Source organism: Balaenoptera musculus, chromosome 17 (assembly GCF_009873245.2).
Source record: "Balaenoptera musculus isolate JJ_BM4_2016_0621 chromosome 17, mBalMus1.pri.v3, whole genome shotgun sequence".
Classification (NCBI taxonomy): Eukaryota; Metazoa; Chordata; class Mammalia; order Artiodactyla; family Balaenopteridae; genus Balaenoptera; species Balaenoptera musculus.
Genome location: NC_045801.1, coordinates 10,059,218 through 10,076,643, shown reverse-complemented (window position 1 = coordinate 10,076,643; position 17,426 = coordinate 10,059,218). Strand labels below are relative to the sequence as shown.

The 17,426-nt window shown below is 39.6% G+C and overlaps 1 non-coding gene across 1 annotated transcript; it reads left to right on the top strand.

The window, feature by feature from the left end:
- Positions 1–13,622: 13,622 nt before the first annotated feature.
- LOC118883881 lies at positions 13,623–13,729 on the top strand. Its single transcript, XR_005017116.1, has one exon. It is a non-coding gene; the product is annotated as a U6 spliceosomal RNA (small nuclear RNA).
- The last annotated feature ends 3,697 nt before the right edge of the window (positions 13,730–17,426 follow it).

The following is a 17,426-nucleotide window of genomic DNA, read 5'->3' as shown; positions in this document are numbered from 1 at the left end:
GCATCCAAATTCTTCCTCTCTGAAGTTAAGAACAGAAAAAAAATTGATAAAATTTCAGAAAAATACCTTATCAAACTCTTGGAATTACATTATTTGAACTTCACAAAACAAAGTTCAGTTTAATATGGCATTTCTCACTATCCAACTTGATATTTAAACTCTTATTATATAAGTAGCGATCAAGTAGATTTGAATAGCATGAGCTACACACAAACACACACATACACACACACACGGTATGCACTGGGCACCATTTAACGTGGATTTTGTAATGCAAACTGAAGTAAAAAAAAAATGTTTGCAGGTGATTGGTCTAGTCCTCAGCTCCTTACTGGAATTATTAAATATTATGTTTACCCGAAGTCGTGGTTTAGTGAAATGAGTTGCTTTTGTAGTCAGGAAGACTCCTTCTTGAGTTGTGACTTTACAAGGTGCCAGCTCTGTGAGCTTGCTCAAGTTATTTAGCAGTTTTGAACTTTCATAATATGGGGGGAAATAACAACTTCGCCAGGTTTTGTGAAGGTTAAAGGTAATTCGTATAAAGCACCTGGTACGGTGCATCACACATAGCAAATGCTCAATATAGAAGAGTTCACCCTCCCACACCAACTCCATAAACAAGACCTGTTCACTACTGACAAAGTAGATCGCAACTTTCTTTTATTTCCTCCTCTTCCGTTGCTGTTTTCTTATTTCTGGCTACCATCCTCTCTCACCTAGATGATGTCAATAGAATGAACATGTCTCTCTTATTGTAGTCTGCCTCCTTTCTCCAACTGCTGCGATCATCCTAAATTTAAAAATATGATCATGTCACTCTTTTTTATTATGAAAAAAACACATAAAATTTACCCTCCCAGCAGTTTCCTAGTTTACAAATTGTCAACGCTATGCTCATCCATATATGAGGTATCTCCCGAGTCCTCTCCCCATCCTATGTGACTGAAACGTTATATCTCCCAGAGATCAGCAATTCCCCACTGCCCCTTCCCCCAAGCCAAGCATGTCACTGTTTTTCTTAGAACATTGCAATGACTCTGCTTTGCCCTCATATGCCTTAAACTGGAAGACAAACATCTCTAGGAGTGGCTATTGCTTCTCTCTCTGGCCCCCTCTTACTGCCGCTCATCTTGCTCTCAGTCTGTCAGCTCCCCAAATGTATCTTGCTCTCTCTTCTCTCTGAATCTATGGACTTACTATTTGCTTTGCCTGAAGCCCTCTTTCTACTCATCCTTCTGCTGTTGGCATGGGTGTCACTTTCTTCAAGAAGCTTTTCCTGGCCTCCCAGGTCTAAGTTAGATGCCTCTACAAATTAGCAATGCTTTTGGCTACAAATAATGGCAAAATGCAAATCAGGATGGCTTAAGCAAATAGGAGTTTGTTTTCCTTTCACAACAAGAATTGTGGCTGTAGAGATTTGCTGTTTTGGTTCAGGAAGTTAATTCTGTCAGGGGCTTTGTGCTGGCACTCTAGCACAAAGAGTGCCTTTTCCTCCTAGTCACAAGATGGTTATAGCATCTCTGAGCATTCATTCTCTTCTACCACATAGAAAGGTAGAAGCAGAAGTAGGAGCATTGCTCAGAGTTTCTCCTCAGTACCTTCTTTTTACCAGAGATGAAAAAAGTCTTTCCGGAATTTGATAGAAGACTTCCACGTATATCTCATTGGCCAGAACTGTATCGCTTGCTTAACTCTAAGCCAGGACCTGGGGTTCCCCAGTGATCAAGGGGTCTGAAACAAAGAAGAATGTGGGGAATGGATCTCGGATAGGTAACAGAGATGGTAGTATAGCCCCTTTCAGCTCTTTCCTTAGCAAACTATACATCTCCATCTCACCCCTATCCAGTCACCTCCTCTTTGCCCATCTGTGGTGACCAGATTCCAAGATGACCCCCAATAATCACCCACCTCCTGGTGTTCATGCCCTTGCATAATCCCCTCTACTATTGTGTTAGAATTAGTTGGTGTGACCAACAGAGTGCAGCAGAAAGGGTGGTATGTCTTTCCTAAGGCTAGATCATTCTGTCTTGCCCTCTCTTGCCTTGTCTGCTCTTGGGGAAGCCAGCCACCATGTTGTGAGGACACTCAGGGAGCCCGATAAAGAAGCCCATGTGGGGGAAACTAAGGGCCTCCTATCAACAGTGAGCGAGGACTGTTGCTCTTCAGCAGCCATTTGAAGAACCACCTGGGAAGTGAACATCCAGCCTGAGTCAAGCCTTCAGATGCTCTGCTCCATCTGAGAGCTTGGCTGCAACCTCATGAGAGACCCTAAGCCAGAATCACCCAGTTAAGTTGCTCTTACATTTGTGACCCACATAAACTGTGAGATAATAAATGTTTATTGTTTTAAGTCCCTAAGTTTTGGGATTATTTGTTATGCAGCAATAGATAATTGATACACTCTCTGAGGGCCCCAGTAAACTATACGTTTCTTAAAACTAAAACCAAAACAAAACCATAACAACAAAGAATACAGCCTTCAGTTGTACACTACTCAGAATGACAGCAAAGCATTTCTTTATATTTAATTCATAAGATACAGGAAGGAGAAGTCTTGAATGGTTCCAGTGATCATTTTTATTTTTATAAAGTCATGAGTGACTTGGGGTAGGGGACATCATATAAATGAGATAATAACACTTAGTTTAAACTTGTTCACTAGGTTCCTGTTGTACTTGGAACATTTTGCACTTCTTGCAATTCATTCATTCATTCATTCCTTGATGGACAAATGGATATAAATTGTGGAGATACCAGGAGAAGACATTTGCACCAGGCTTTGAAAGACAAATAGGTGCTGAAACTCAATTACTAGCCAAGAAGGAAAGGCAAAGAGGACAAGCTGCTCTTCACCAGTGCTTGGTGTTCCCAAGGGTTTTCTTGTGTCAAGAGGGTTTTCTGGGTCATTGCTTGTCTGCCTCATTCTGGCCTCACTCAGAAGTCACTTCCTCAGAGGAGTGGTCCTTGACCATTCCACTTAAGCTACTTGCTCCCAGAATTTTGCAACCCCAAATATCTGTTTACTTCCCATATAGGACACCTTACCATCTGCAACGATCGTATTTAGTTGTCTGTGTACTTGTTTTTTGCCTTCTCTGACTAGAATGAAAGCTCTTTGAGGGCAAGGACCAGTCTCTGCCTTACTCTCCACTCTCTCCCCAGTTCATGGCATGTAGCAGAAGCTTAGCAAACAGTTTTTGAACAAATGAGTGAAAAATGATCCACTTCTGGTAACTTCCTGACTAGTGATTCTGACATAAGCAATAGAAGCAGAGATAGCCAGGTTAGGAGAAAAATCTATGTTTTCCATGAGCTGGAGCAGAACAAACCTCAGCATTAGGAAAGGAGAGCCTAGTGCACTGAGAATGTTTCACTGGCTTCTAATTGGGGCACCTTCTTCTCATTTTCCAGGAAAAATGAGACCAGATGTTTAGAGCACCTACTATATATCAGGCTTAGTGCTATTTTCTCAGGAAGGTGTTTTGAATGCATTTGCATGCATCCAGAGTAACTCTCCCACTCAGATCTGGATTGTGGAAGAGCTGGGACTCTACTTCTTTCCAAAGGCCAGGAGGATATTGATTAGTTATAATTTTTAGCTACAAGTATACGAGTAGTCTGCTAGGGCTACCATAACAAAATACCATAGACGGGGTGGCTTAGACAACAGATGTTTATTCCTGACTGTATAGATCAAGGTACCTGCTGATTCGGTTCCTGGTGCGAGCCCACTTCCTGGTGTCCAGAAGGCTGTCTTATTGCTGTGTGTGCTCTCTCTCTTCTTCTCCATCATGAAGGCCCCACCCTCATGACTCCATCTCACCCTAATTACCTCCCAAAGGCCTCACCTCCAAATACTAACACATTGGGTGTTGGGGGTTCAACATATGAATTTAAGGGGGACATAATTTATGCATAACAATACATGAATAATTAGCTCAAGTATATAGATGGTGGGTTATTTTTCTCAGGGTAGGTGGCTAGACCACTGATCTAGATGATTCAGGAATGGGACTGAGTATCAGCAGAAGCTTGGAAGTTCTGTGCTTGCCACTAAATCACAGGAGAAAAGATATAAGGAGGTGATAGAAAATGAGTGAAGTCTGGGAGCAGCCAGGTAAGGAAAGGAAAGAACAGGGAGGGGTGAGGCAAAGAACCCCAATTACGATCAAGGGTGATATCTGGCGCCCCTTTGTCTTCATTAAAGCTGTGGTTACTCTTTAATGACCATGCACGCTATTAGATTGATTAATTAGACTTCAGTGTACTCCTTACAAACCCCAGGGGGATTGCCAATAAATAGTGTCTAGACATTGTGGCTATGGAACCCAGAAGGAGGTCATCACAAATAAAGCTTCTCTCTTTGGCTTCAGCTTCTGGAGAGGCTGATGGCTGGAAGGCAGGATTTGGTCATGGGTTATCCGTGAGCTCAGAGCTTAAGGCCCCACCGCACCCAGATTTATCTGAGAGTCTCCCATGGTGAGGTAACTTGGGGTGGAGAGGTGGTCCTGAGTGGGGGGTCCCAACAAAGGAGGGCCATTGGTCCCGGGCCCTCAAACTGACAAAGGACCACAATTCTACCCTTTGACGTTATAGCTCCATGAGGCTGTCTACAAAATCTTCTGTTGACATCATCTGGTAAAATCCAGAAAGTACCTGAATTGAAGTTTGAAGAATGAAGGTAAGCAGCTTGGAAGAACATCCAGGAGACAATAGAAGACCTTTGTAAGTAATGAAATGATGCAACACCAATGCTCTTGATGGCATAGAACATTGATGACTCTGAGTTGAAAAGTTATTCAGAGTGGTACCACTTTAAGAATGGAATATATTTCCCAATTAATGTCACTTACATTTTCATATATATATATATATATACACATATATATGTGTGTGTGTGTATATATGTATCTTCAAGTGTGATATCTGTTAAAATCTATACTTAGCTGTTTAAATGCTCTTTCAATAAGTACCTATTTAAAATTCTAAGTGGTAAAAAGCATTGCTTTATAGTTTAATTACCAGCATTTTTTTTCTTTTTTAATGATGCATGAAGTAATGGAGTGTCTTAGAATTAATGGTGTCTTACGTTCTAAGAAATACAGTATGTTTTGGTGATAATAAAACCATTGACTTATGGGAAGGGATGGTAGAGACTCACGTTACATCCTTTCATTTCATAGGTGAGCTGCAGGGAGGTTAAAGGAATTTCCCATCAGGACTGAGGCCCATGTTTACTCATTACAGGACTGTAATCCATCTGAGAGGGATACACGCAGTCTGGAAGTCAGATCTGATTTCAAATCCTGACTTCTCCTAGGCAGCTCTGTGCCCTTGACCATGTAACTTGTCTTCCCTCCTTATTTGCAAATTAGGAATGATAATACAGTAACATGTATCCAAAAAGATATCTTAAAGGTACAAATGGGACACTGTGAAATCCTGGCACAGGTAAGCGCATTCAGTCTGCGACAGGTCAGAGTGGTCTTATGAAGCTGCCAGCAGCTTTTTGCCAGACTTCATCTTTTGGAGAAAGACTAATCTCTCTCTATCCCTCTCTCCCCTCCCCCTCCCTCTTCGCTCCTTTCTCCTTCCTTTCTCTCTATTTTTAAAAAATCTTTTTGTCTTTCTTGTTCCTTCCCTCCACTCTTTCCTTTCCTCCTTCCTTCCCTCTCTCCTTTCCTCCTTCCTTCCCGCTCTCCTTTCCTCCCTTCCCTCCTTCCTCCATTCCTTCCTTTCTCTCTTTCTTTCTTTCTTCCTTTCTTTCTTTCGTTTTCTTTCTTTCTTCCTTCCTTCCTTTCTTTCTTTCTTTCTTTCTTTCTTTCTTTCTTTCTTTCTTTCTTTCTTTCTTTCTTTCTTTCTTTCTTTCTTTCTTTCTTTCTTTCTTTCTTTCTTTCCTCTTTCCCTTCTCTCCTTCCCCTCCTTCCTCTGTCTCTTTCTCTCTGTCTTATTAAGAAAAATACTTTAAACACACCGTTTGTCTGAAAAATAAAGCAAATTCCTGCCTATTCTGGAGTGGGGAGTTCAGGAGGGTCAGGTGGTTCTGTGTAATAATGTGAGGTTAAATATTTGTAGATTATTCTGATCTGGCTGGGGAAAGAAATGATTTCCCTTGGGGAAAAAGGGGTTTGAAGACCAAGACTTGATGAAGGGAAGCTTGGGCCAAGGAACACTGCTGCAAAGTTGAGAAAGAAGGGGCCATGGATTCAAGGGGCGCCGGGACACGCTCATTCATCCTTTCAACAGGTCATGGGCTCCTGTTCTGTGCCAGGCTGTGGGGTAAGACTTAGATTCAAAGCTTTCTTTTTTTTAAAAATCAATTTTAACTCCCTTCTGTCATATCTGATTTTCAATAGAGTTTTGTTAACCCTCACAGTCTTAATTGTTCTTTGGAGAAATTAAGGGAGAGGTATGTGTCTATATTTGGGGAGAAAAATAACAGCTGGAGAAGAAGTTAGATACAAGATGGCAGGAGGTGACTTGTAGGGAGTGGAGTCACCACCGGCACTGACTAAGGTGACAAGGCACTCCAGGATGGATTGAGGGCTGTCAGAAAAGGCTTCCCAGAGCAGGCGACACCTGAGTCGAAGTTGGAAGGGTCAGACAGATTCAGCCAAGTGGACGAGGTGGAGGTGGACTTGTGGGCAGAGGCAACAACGTGGTCAAAGGCACAGCGGGACCAGGCTGTACAGTGAGCGGAACCTGAGCTGCAGGCAGTGGTAGGGTTCAAGGCTGAGGAGGTGGGAGATGATGCAGGGTCACAGTCAGGAAGAACCTTGATGCCATAGCATGTTTGTATTTTAACTTCTACTCCACTATATCTGAAATTGCACCCTGCAGACCACCTGGGGTGTTTGTTAAAAGGCAATCCAGAGGGTCATCTCAGACCTACAGAATCCGAATCTGTGGGGCTTAGGGGCAGGAAGGCACATTTTTTACTAAACTTTAGATCAGGAGTTGGCAAAGTTTTTCTATAAAGGCCAAGATGGTAAATATTCTAGGGTTTGCTGGCCATATGGGCTCTGTCACACCTACACACCTCTGCATTTGTAGTATGAGAGTAGTCATAGACAGCAGGTAAATTGTGAATGAATGGTATGGCTGTGTTTCAATAAAACTTTATTTACAAAAACCCACTGGCTGTAGTAACTGGCCTCAGCTTTAGAGAATTCTTATGCACTCTAAAATTTAAGGACCAAGGAACACTGCTATGGGCTGGTTATTTCACTTCTTCTCCTTCCCATCCCACTCTAATAAGTATCTTTTTACCCCCTAAGTTTCTCATAGCTATTCATATCCTTCTGTCTTAGTGAGTTTGGACTGCTATAAAATATAGCATAGTCTGGGTTGCTTAAAAACATTTTTTTTTTCTCACAGTTCTGAAGACTGGGATGTCTGAGATCAGGGTGACAACATGGTTGGATCCTGGCTTACAGGTGACCTCCTTCTTGCTGTGTCTTTACATGGCAGAGAGAGATATCATCTTTCTTATCTCTTCTTATAAGGGCACTAATCCCATTCATGAGGGCTCCACCTTTATGGTATAATTACCTCCCAAAGTTTCCAACTACTAATACCATCACATTGGGGGTTAGGGCTTCAGCATATGAATCTTGGGGGGACACAAACATTTAGTCCATAATACCTTTCCATGTAAATATCAATTAATTGTATTAGTTACAGTTCTTTGGCTGCAAACTATAGAAAACGTCTCCAGATAGTTTAAGCCAATAAAAGTGAGGAGGGTGGGATTTCATGGTGGGAAATTGAGGGGGCTCACTGTGTAAAAGGAAGAGATGAACAGTGGAACTTGGAAAGGATAAAACCCAGGAAGTCTCTGAGGGCTTCGGCAACAGGTTTTATTGATCTTCTTTCCACATTACAGTCATTGGTATAACTCAGCTCCAAGGCCCCTCAGTCTCTGGAATCTTCCTTTCAGATTTCTTGTTCCCAGAAAAGAGAAATGATTGACTGACAGCCTACTCAAGTTCTTCTACCTCAACAATACCATCTTTGGTCAGGTAGGCATGGTCCCGTAGTACCCCATGTGGCTACTGGGTTATGGCAAGTGAATCACCTGAATTGGTGTTTACTGCATACATCAAGCATTTATTTAGTATCTACTGTATGCCAAGGAACACTCAGATGAATGCAACATGATTCCCGTCTTCAAATGTTTATAACAATCGTGGGGAATTTCTCTTTACCTTTTACTAACTTTCTGTAAACATATTCCCATTTAATGCACTCACACATATTGATTCTTGGCACTGTTATCCTCTTTCACTGATGTATAAAATTAGAATTAAGAGTCCCAGCTCTGGAGTTCGACCTGGGTTCAACTTGGCTTAATTGCGGCCCTAGGCACATTACTTAATTTCTCTTCTCTGTTCTTTAGCTGCCTTTTCTGCAAAATAGGATAATAGCACTAGTTAATAGATTTGTGTTTGTGTGTGTGGGTGTGTGTGTGTGTGTGTAAGAGTAGGAATTGAGTAAGATAATACATGCAAATAGATGCTCAGTGGATGTAAGCTATTGCTGCTATTGTTGTTATGGTCTTGATGCTTTGATTACTAGTTTCAAACTGAGTTTCAGAAAAGTTAAGTGACTGGCCCAGTATCACTATCTACTGGTGGAATTAGATTTTATTTTAGGTGGAGGTGAAAAGAACTCCTACATGGGCATGGCCCTGAATCCTCACTCTAAGGCAATATGACAGCCCAGATAGCTGAACACCATGGAAATCACTTTTATTCTGAAACCTGGTGGGTGACAGTGATGACTGCAGGACTTTAAGCTCTTGTGACATTTCAGAAACAGTTGTTGATTGTTGTGTGTGTCCTCCCACGTGCACATGTGTGTCGCAAGTGTGCGTGTGTGTGTGTGTCTGTGAGTGCACGTGCAGGCTTTTTTCCCCATTCCACTTAACTTTTGAAATATATTTAAAGGAACTGCTCTCATAGAAATTCTGGTCAAACTGGAAACCAAGCACTTTATGAAAAATAAGAAAATGGGCCTTTGAGAATCCTCTAGCCAGATCCTTTCAGAGAAGAAAAAGTTCACTTCTCTCTGTGGCGATGACCAAGGAATCAGGTGTTTAGAAGAAGCCTCTGTCCTCTTCAGTCCTGGGAACTATAATGAGCAGATTCCCCTACTGATCTGGGTTGAACACATCACATGAGTAAGAGGTAATTCTTATTTGTGTTAAGCCGTTGTGATTTAGGAATGTTTGTTGTTATGGAATAACCCAGCCTAACTTGACTAAAACTGGGAATTTGAACTTCACAGTGGGAGCGGGGTGGGTCCAGATTTTCAGCATCAAGTGGACCCCAGGTGACATGGGGATTACTCAGTAAACATTCACTGAGCACCTATTTGTTCCAGGTTATGTGGGAATGTGGTGTACAAATATATTTGTCTCCTTAAGGCATGTACACTAGAGAGGGAGAGACAAATCAGTAAATTAGTAACTACAGGTCAGCGGTGCTCTGTGTGTTATGGAAGGGCAAGAAGAATGGCTTGAGTCAGGTTCTGATAAGCAAGTAAAAGTGAATTAAGACAAGAAGGAGGTGGAGGGTATTTTAGATAGAGGTAGATGTGAACAAATGGAAAATCACATTGAGGGAACTGCAAGGACACCTTGTATTTGGGTCAAGGGTGAATGAAGGGGAAAAGGCTGAAATGAAGCTATCAAGGCAGCTAGACCTAAGGTCAAGACCACCTGGAGTGCTGTGTTAGGGAGTTTTGACTTTCATTTGGCGACCCATAAGCTAGTCCATGAGGCAATTATTATCACCCCTAATACACAGGGATAAACTTGGTTTCAAAGAGGTCAAGTGAGATTTTTTTTCATCTGTCACTCTCAGAATCTTCTATTTATTTATTAATCTTTTCATTCTCAGAATCTTTTATTTTATTCTTTTATTTACTTGACATTGAACATTGTGTAAGTTTAAGATATACAATGTGTTGATTGGATACACTTATATATTGCAATATGATTACCACCCGAAGGGTTAGCTAACACCTCTATCACATCCCATAATTATCATTTCTTTCTTGTGGTGAGGACATTTAAATTCTAGTCTCCCAGCGACTTTGAAGTATATAATACAGTCTTGTTGACTATAATCACCATGCTGTGCACTACAAACTTACAGTTAGAAGATAAATAAGTTCCGGAGAGCAAATGAAATGTTTTGATTCCACACAACTAGTGAGCGACCAGTTGAGACATGAATAGTATTCTCTGAACTTTTCAACTCTTCATCGCACTTTCCCTCTTACCCAGAACGATGTGGCCACAATGACCTACATTTCTCCTTTAACTCTGCGAATTATCATCATGTGTTAGGGCTTTTGTGCTTGCTCCCCCTCTGGCTGGTCTCTGGGCCCCCAGATCTTTCACTGACTGCCTTTATTTTGCCATATGACCCCTCCTAAGATGTTGTCTCTTGAGAGCCACGCTCCCTGAAGTGCCCAGTCACCCCACTTTCCCCATCCCTCTTACTCCAGTTATATTTTTTCTTCATAACACTTATTGCTACTGAAAATTTTCTTTGTCACCTGCTTAAATGTATTCTCAATGTCTTTCTCCTTTAGACTATAAACTCTATGAAGACTGGACTGTTGTTCATTTTATTTACCGCCATATCCCTTGCCTTGAACATAGGTACCTGACTCAAGGCAGATGCCTAACTCATGTTTCTGAAAGGAATGAATGGTCCATTGAATCACTGTTTCAAGGGCACAGGCTGGGAAGACAGCCCTGTACACTGCACTGAGGGTTAGGGTGAAGCTGCCATGAAGTAAGAAAAAAAAATTTCTGATGATTCCTCTATGCCACCCAGCTTTAGTACTGAGGAGCTCAAGCAAAGAAGTTCTTTTCCAAAAACAAAAACATAAGCATAAAGAAAAAAATGCTCCCCAAAACAATCAAGGAAGGTTAGGCATTTAGCAGGGATCCTCTGACTTCATCAAATATCTACTGAGCACTGAATATGTGCTAAACATCCCCAGGATGCAAAGATAAACAACACCACATCCCTGCTTTTATTACCTAAAGCTTGCATCTTTTTACATCAGTATTTTATTTTCTTGACCTTCAATGATAATCTGAATGACATTTTATGTTTGGGAAAACACTCAGTTCCTGAGTAAAATAGTCCTAATCGATTAAGCAATGTGAAGAAAGAAAGATAAAATTCCAGAATTTTAGCGTTTTGTGGCCTCACATAAAATTTCAGCTCCTGTATTTGGTTTATAGATGGAAAACCGAGTCACAGATTTTAAGTGACATTTCTAAGGTCACATGTAAGATAATTGAGGTGTTATTAGGAATTAAAGTTCTTCTGAGCCCTATTCTAAAGTTTTTTTCCTGTGCAGAAAATTAAAAATTAAAAAAAAAGAAATAGAGGAGGTGTCTTCCTGTCAAAGAAATATTTAGTCACTTTGAAGGGACATTACTGATGGGATTTGCAATGAAGCATGACTTCCACTTGGTGATTGCTTAACCAAACAAAAACCCTCAGTTGAATTATGTTGAACTCTTTATTACCTGGTGAGAGTGATGGAATATGAAGGAGCTTTATTTTTACTAATCTGTTTCTGAGGTGTTTTTTGGATGCAATTGTGTCTTTAATCATTATTTTCAACCTACATGTATAATGCTCTGGTGACTCACATTTACTTTTAGATTTAAAAGCTCGGTTTTGTCCTCACTAATTAAAATGCCCACATCTCTTAGATGGGCTTAGAAGATAAAGCTGTATTCCACTGCATAACAGATAGGACCATTTGGGGAAGCACCAGGGTGTGTTTATTTGAATTGATTACTATCCCTTTGGGATGACAGCATGCCTGATGTGCTAATGCTGGGTTTACAAGTCTTTCATATACACATACTCTTGTCTTCCTCATATGGAGGGTGGAAGAGGCTCCTTTAACTAGAATTTTCTAGAACATGGTTTGAATGGAGTGGGTTCCTGGGGCACCTTTGTCATACTCATCTCTGTAGGTGCCAGGATCCTGTGATAATTGGCTTCGCAGACTCGTGGGAGCTTTTGGACAATTGAGGCTGATGACTGAGGTCAAGGGGGTCACTGCTGACACTGACCAGAATAAGCAACACATGCTTCTTGTTCTGTTAAATGTGAAACATAGCCAGGGGAGCACTTTTCTGCCTTTTGTGGACCAGACGTTGGCAGAGTTGAAGGTCAAGTTTACTTTCCAGGTGCCCTAGAAGCACAGCTTGTAGCCCACGTAAGAGGAAAGAAAAGCTGAGAGGTGGCTTCTGCAAAGTCTGGAAACCACAGCTCCAGGGACGAGCCCAGAGTCTCTGTTTTCACAAATATTGGATACTCCTGTTCAATTTGCTGTTGATGTGTTCTTTTAGTGATAGTTCTTTTACACTCTTTTAGACCAAACCAGCTGTAGAAGATAATCGTCCTAACCATCATTCAAAGAGAACTTGTGCTTTGCTTTGAGATACTCTGTATGAAAATGTTTGATTGCATTCAAAAGCTATTCTCATTACCGCAGGAAATTTCCTCCATACTTTTGTCAATGAAAGAAGAGAAAGATCTTTTGGATTCTGTAAATTTAATTTCAGCTGTTGCAAATTTTGAATGGTTGTGAAATGGTTTTACATTTTATTATCACCTACTCGTACAAAGACAGTTTTTAGTTGCGGTAACTATTAAAACTTTGAAAAGAGCCTCATTAAAAAGTATCCATCAGGAATTGTGTGTGGCCAATTCAAGCATAAAATCCACTATGAAATAAAAGTTATCACCAGAGAAGCAAGTTCAAGTTGCCTATTAGGAGTTTGATGGGACTTTATGTGGATTTCACACAAGTTTAGTATTTAATACCATCCACAATACTTTGTATTTTCTTATCATAATTGTATTTTATAAGAATGTTTAATGAATTTTCCTCTACTACCAGCATTACTATGCTAAAAAATAGTATCATGTTTCCTGTTGCAGTGGAAAAAAAAAACCCTACACTACACTGCATCGCACTGCACTCAACAGTCCTTTTACAATTTCCTATTGTGGTGATGATAATGATCCTTGTTATAAGTGATTTAGTCTCAGAAAAGGAAACTCTCACTGGCTTATACAACAACCTGGTGAATAGAGCCGATTGTCTTTGTAAAGATGAGCACAAGGAAGGATTTTAGATGAGGCTGCTTGTCCTTTGAAACTCAGAGAGTGAAGTGGCAAATCTAGCCTGGTTGATCCCCGAAACAGATTTGTTTTTGAGGTCCCTTTCTATAAGCAGAATTATTTTCAGTAATAATCATGAAATGGGATGAATATATTTCATGTATGAACCAAAATTTGTATTTGCCAAATTAAAATTTTACTGCTTGAATTTCACATTCTGTTTCACTTTTAAATTGAAATAAACACTCTAAGAGCACATAGAATGACAGAATTGAAGTGACTCTAGCTTTTTTTCTTCATCTTTACCATCACTGTTTATTTCTCACCTGTTGGTTAAATATAGGAATATGTACTATATCCACAGGGGTTGGATATATGAACTATACCTGCACCCGAAGTAAGCTGAAATGATTCTAAATCCTTGCAAACTTACTTGCAAAAGCAAAGCATGTGCTGGCTTCGGCAGCACATATACTAAAATTAGAACGATATAGAGAAGATTAGCATGGCCCTTGCGCAAGGATGACGTGCAAATTCGTGAAGCGTTCTATGTTTTTAGTTACATATAAAAGAATGAAATTAGAACACTCCCTAGCACCATACACAAAAATAAACTCAAAATGGATTAAAGACCTAAATGTAAGGCCAGACACTATAAAACTCTTAGAGGAAATCATAGGCAGAACACTCTATGACATAAATTACAGCAAGATCCTTTTTGACCCACCTCCTAGAGAAATGGAAATAAAAACAAAAATAAACAAATGGGGCCTCTTGAAACTTAAAAGCTTTTGCACAGCAAAGGAAACCATAAACAAGACGAAAAGACAACCCTCAGAATGGGAGAAAATATTTGCAATTGAAGCAACTGACAAAGGATTAATCTCCAAAATACTCAAGCAGCTCATGCAGCTCAATATCAAAAAAACAACAACACAATCCAAAAATGGGCGGAAGACCTAAATAGACATTTCTCCAAAGTAGACATACAGATTGCCAACAAACACATGAAAGGATGCTCAACATCACTAATCATTACAGAAATGCAAATCAAAACCACAATGAGGTATCACCTCACACCGATCAGAATGGTCATCATCAAAAAATCTAGAAACAATAAATGCTGGAGAGGGTGTGGAGAAAACGGAACCCTCTTGCACTGTTGGTGGGAATGTAAATTGATACAGCCACTATAGAGAACAGTATGGAGGTTCCTTAAAAGACTAAAAATAGACTACCATATGACCCAGCAATCCCACTACTGGGCATATACCCCGAGAAAACCATAATTCAAAAAAAAATACATGTACCACAATGTTCATTGCAACACTATTTACAATAGCCAGGACATGGAAGCAACCTAAGTATCCATCATCCGATGAATGGATAAAGAAGATGTGGCCCATATATACAATGGAATATTACTCAACCATAAAAAGGAACAAAACTGAGTTATTTGTAATGAAGTGGATGGACCTAGAGTCTGCCATACAGAGTGAGGTAAGTCAGAAAGAGAAAAACGAATACCGTATGCTAACACATATATATGGAATCTAAAAAAACAGTACTGATGAACCTAGTGACAGGGCAGGAATAAAGACGCAGACGTAGAGAATGGACTTGAGGACATGTGGCGGGGGGAAGGGGAAGCTGGGACGAAGTGAGAGCGCAGTACTGACATATACACTATCAAATGTAAAATAGATAGCTAGTGGGAAGCTGCTGCATAGCACAGGGAGATCAGCTTGAAGCTGTGTGACCACCTAGAGGGGTGGGATAGGGAGAGTGGGAGGGAGACCTTCCCAAGAGGGAAGGGATATGGAGATATATGTATACATATAGCTGAGTTACTTTGTTGTACAGCAGAAACTAACACAACATTGTAAAGCAATGATACTCCTGTGATAGGTGATCTTTGATGTGATTACTACAACTCACTGAAGGCTCAGATGATGGTCAGCATTTTTCAGCAATAAAGTTCTTTTTAATTAAGGTATGTACATTGGTTTTTTTTAGATATAATGCTATTGCACACTTAATAGACAACAGTATAGTGTGAATGTAACTTTTATAAGCACTAGGAAACCAAAAATTTGTATAACTCTCTTGCAATATTCACTTAATTGTGTTGGTCTGGAACAGAACCTGCACTATCTCTGAGGCTCGCCTGTACTTACTTAATCTTTGAAGTCCAGTGTGTGTTGTACACTAAAGCATATCTAAGTTTGCATAGTCACATTGCAAATGCTTGATAGGCACATATGACTAATGGCTACTATATTAGACAGTACAGGTATAGATAGTTACTCTAAAAGGTGGCATAGATTAAGGATACAAAGAGCTATTAAAGCTTTGATGGTGCCATTTACATTTATATTTTGGGTAGTTGAGAAATCAGGGATCCTTGAAGGAAATCCGGAAACTTGAAGTATTTGATATAATACAAAGATGTGTGTATGTATGTTTCCAGTGATGTAAAAAATAAAGATCTTTGTAAATATCCAGTGCAAGGGAACAAAACCAGAAACACACTTTTTTTTCTAATGAATAGTTATGCTTCCACTGGTCAGATTGTGAGACATAGATCTATTGAGGTTGACTGCATTGCTCTTTCTGCCTTGCCTACCAGGAAGCTCAGAGCTAAACTGAGCATTCTACTGTAGTGGTTATCTTTAGGTAAAGTTTTTTTCCACCTGCCCTATCCTCAGCTCTTGTTTTTTGTCCTAATTTTACCTAACTAATTTTTCCGTATTTATTTATTTATTATTATTTACTGAAAATTATTTGAGGAGAATCAATAATATATAAAGGAATAAATGAATAAAACATCCTGAAAAGCATCTTCTGGTACCTGCTTCAGACAGACTATTGGGTTGAATGAATTACAATCCTATGGTAGATATGACTTAGAGTTTATTATTCTTATAAGAGTAATTAAACCTCAAACTATAGATTCAGATATTTTCAGAGCCTGGAAGGGCTGAGAGATTATTTAGTCAGGCTCTCTTGAGTTCCAGATGAGTTAAGCAACCTTCTTAAAGGCTTCAACATGGTTAATGGCAGATCTGGCCTTTAAACTGGTCTTCATAGCATATGAACTGCCTCTACATCCATTTCAATAAGATTCTGATGAGCTAATTTTCAAAGAATCAACTCTTCTTGGTGGGTGGGCAGAGGCATTTTGCCTGAGGCAGTTTAAACCTTGACATTTGTTGGTACGTTGGACCTGAATTAATACAGATTTATCTCTTATTTGCTGAGGGCAAACTCTTCGAGACCTAATAGATCTATCCTGTAAAGGAGTCTAGGCCCTCCATTCCTGATAATAGAAACATTATTCATGTGAGATGACTCTCCACTGGCAGTTTGGACTATGGATATTGGTTTTTATCAAATATGCTTGATGAAACAACACAAAATTCTAATTGCTGAAATTATTTAATAAAATTTGGCATTAGTTTGGGAAAAAAAACTGACATTCTCATATAGCCATATACTTATCTCAAGCTTTTTGGAGAATAATTTGCTAATGTATATCAAAAACCTTAAAAATATACATGTGCTTAGGACCAGAAATATAGCTTCTAGGTATTTATCCTAAGTCAATTTAGAGCCTTGGCTTACACATTTACATTACACAAAGTACACTCATGTCACATTTCTGATCCCTTATCAGGACCTGGGAATTGTGTAGATCCAATTATGCCCATTTTACAGATTAGGAAGCCAAGAGTTGAGCAAATTCAGGTAACTAGCTTGCAGTTATACAGCTAATTCATAATAAAAACCTGTCCACTGTTTACTTCATTTGAATTATGCAGATAACCTTTGAGATAAGCATTTTAGTGCAAACAAAGATTATCTAGGAAATTGGAGGAGACAGGAAAAAGAGCAAAGGGAGAACAAGGTTTCCCTAAGTCATCAGTTTTATTTGATCCTTAAATATGTTTGACATAAAAATAGCAGATTAAAAGATGCTAGACTTCAGACCCAAAGTTAGTAAACATTCAGATCACAGTGAAGTCATGAGCAGTTTGTAATGGAGCTGCTGCATTGCACAGTGAAATGAAGAAGAGCATGAGATGTATATTGAACTTGAAATTCATGTTCAATGTGTTATAGTATTTGCTTTTCATGACTCTTCATTTAAAACTAGGAAAAATTAGAAACAGCTACTGACTCTTATTATTTGGACCAAAACAATTGATTTTTTATAAGAAAGAACAGAAGAACCAACCTACTGTTTTAGCTCAT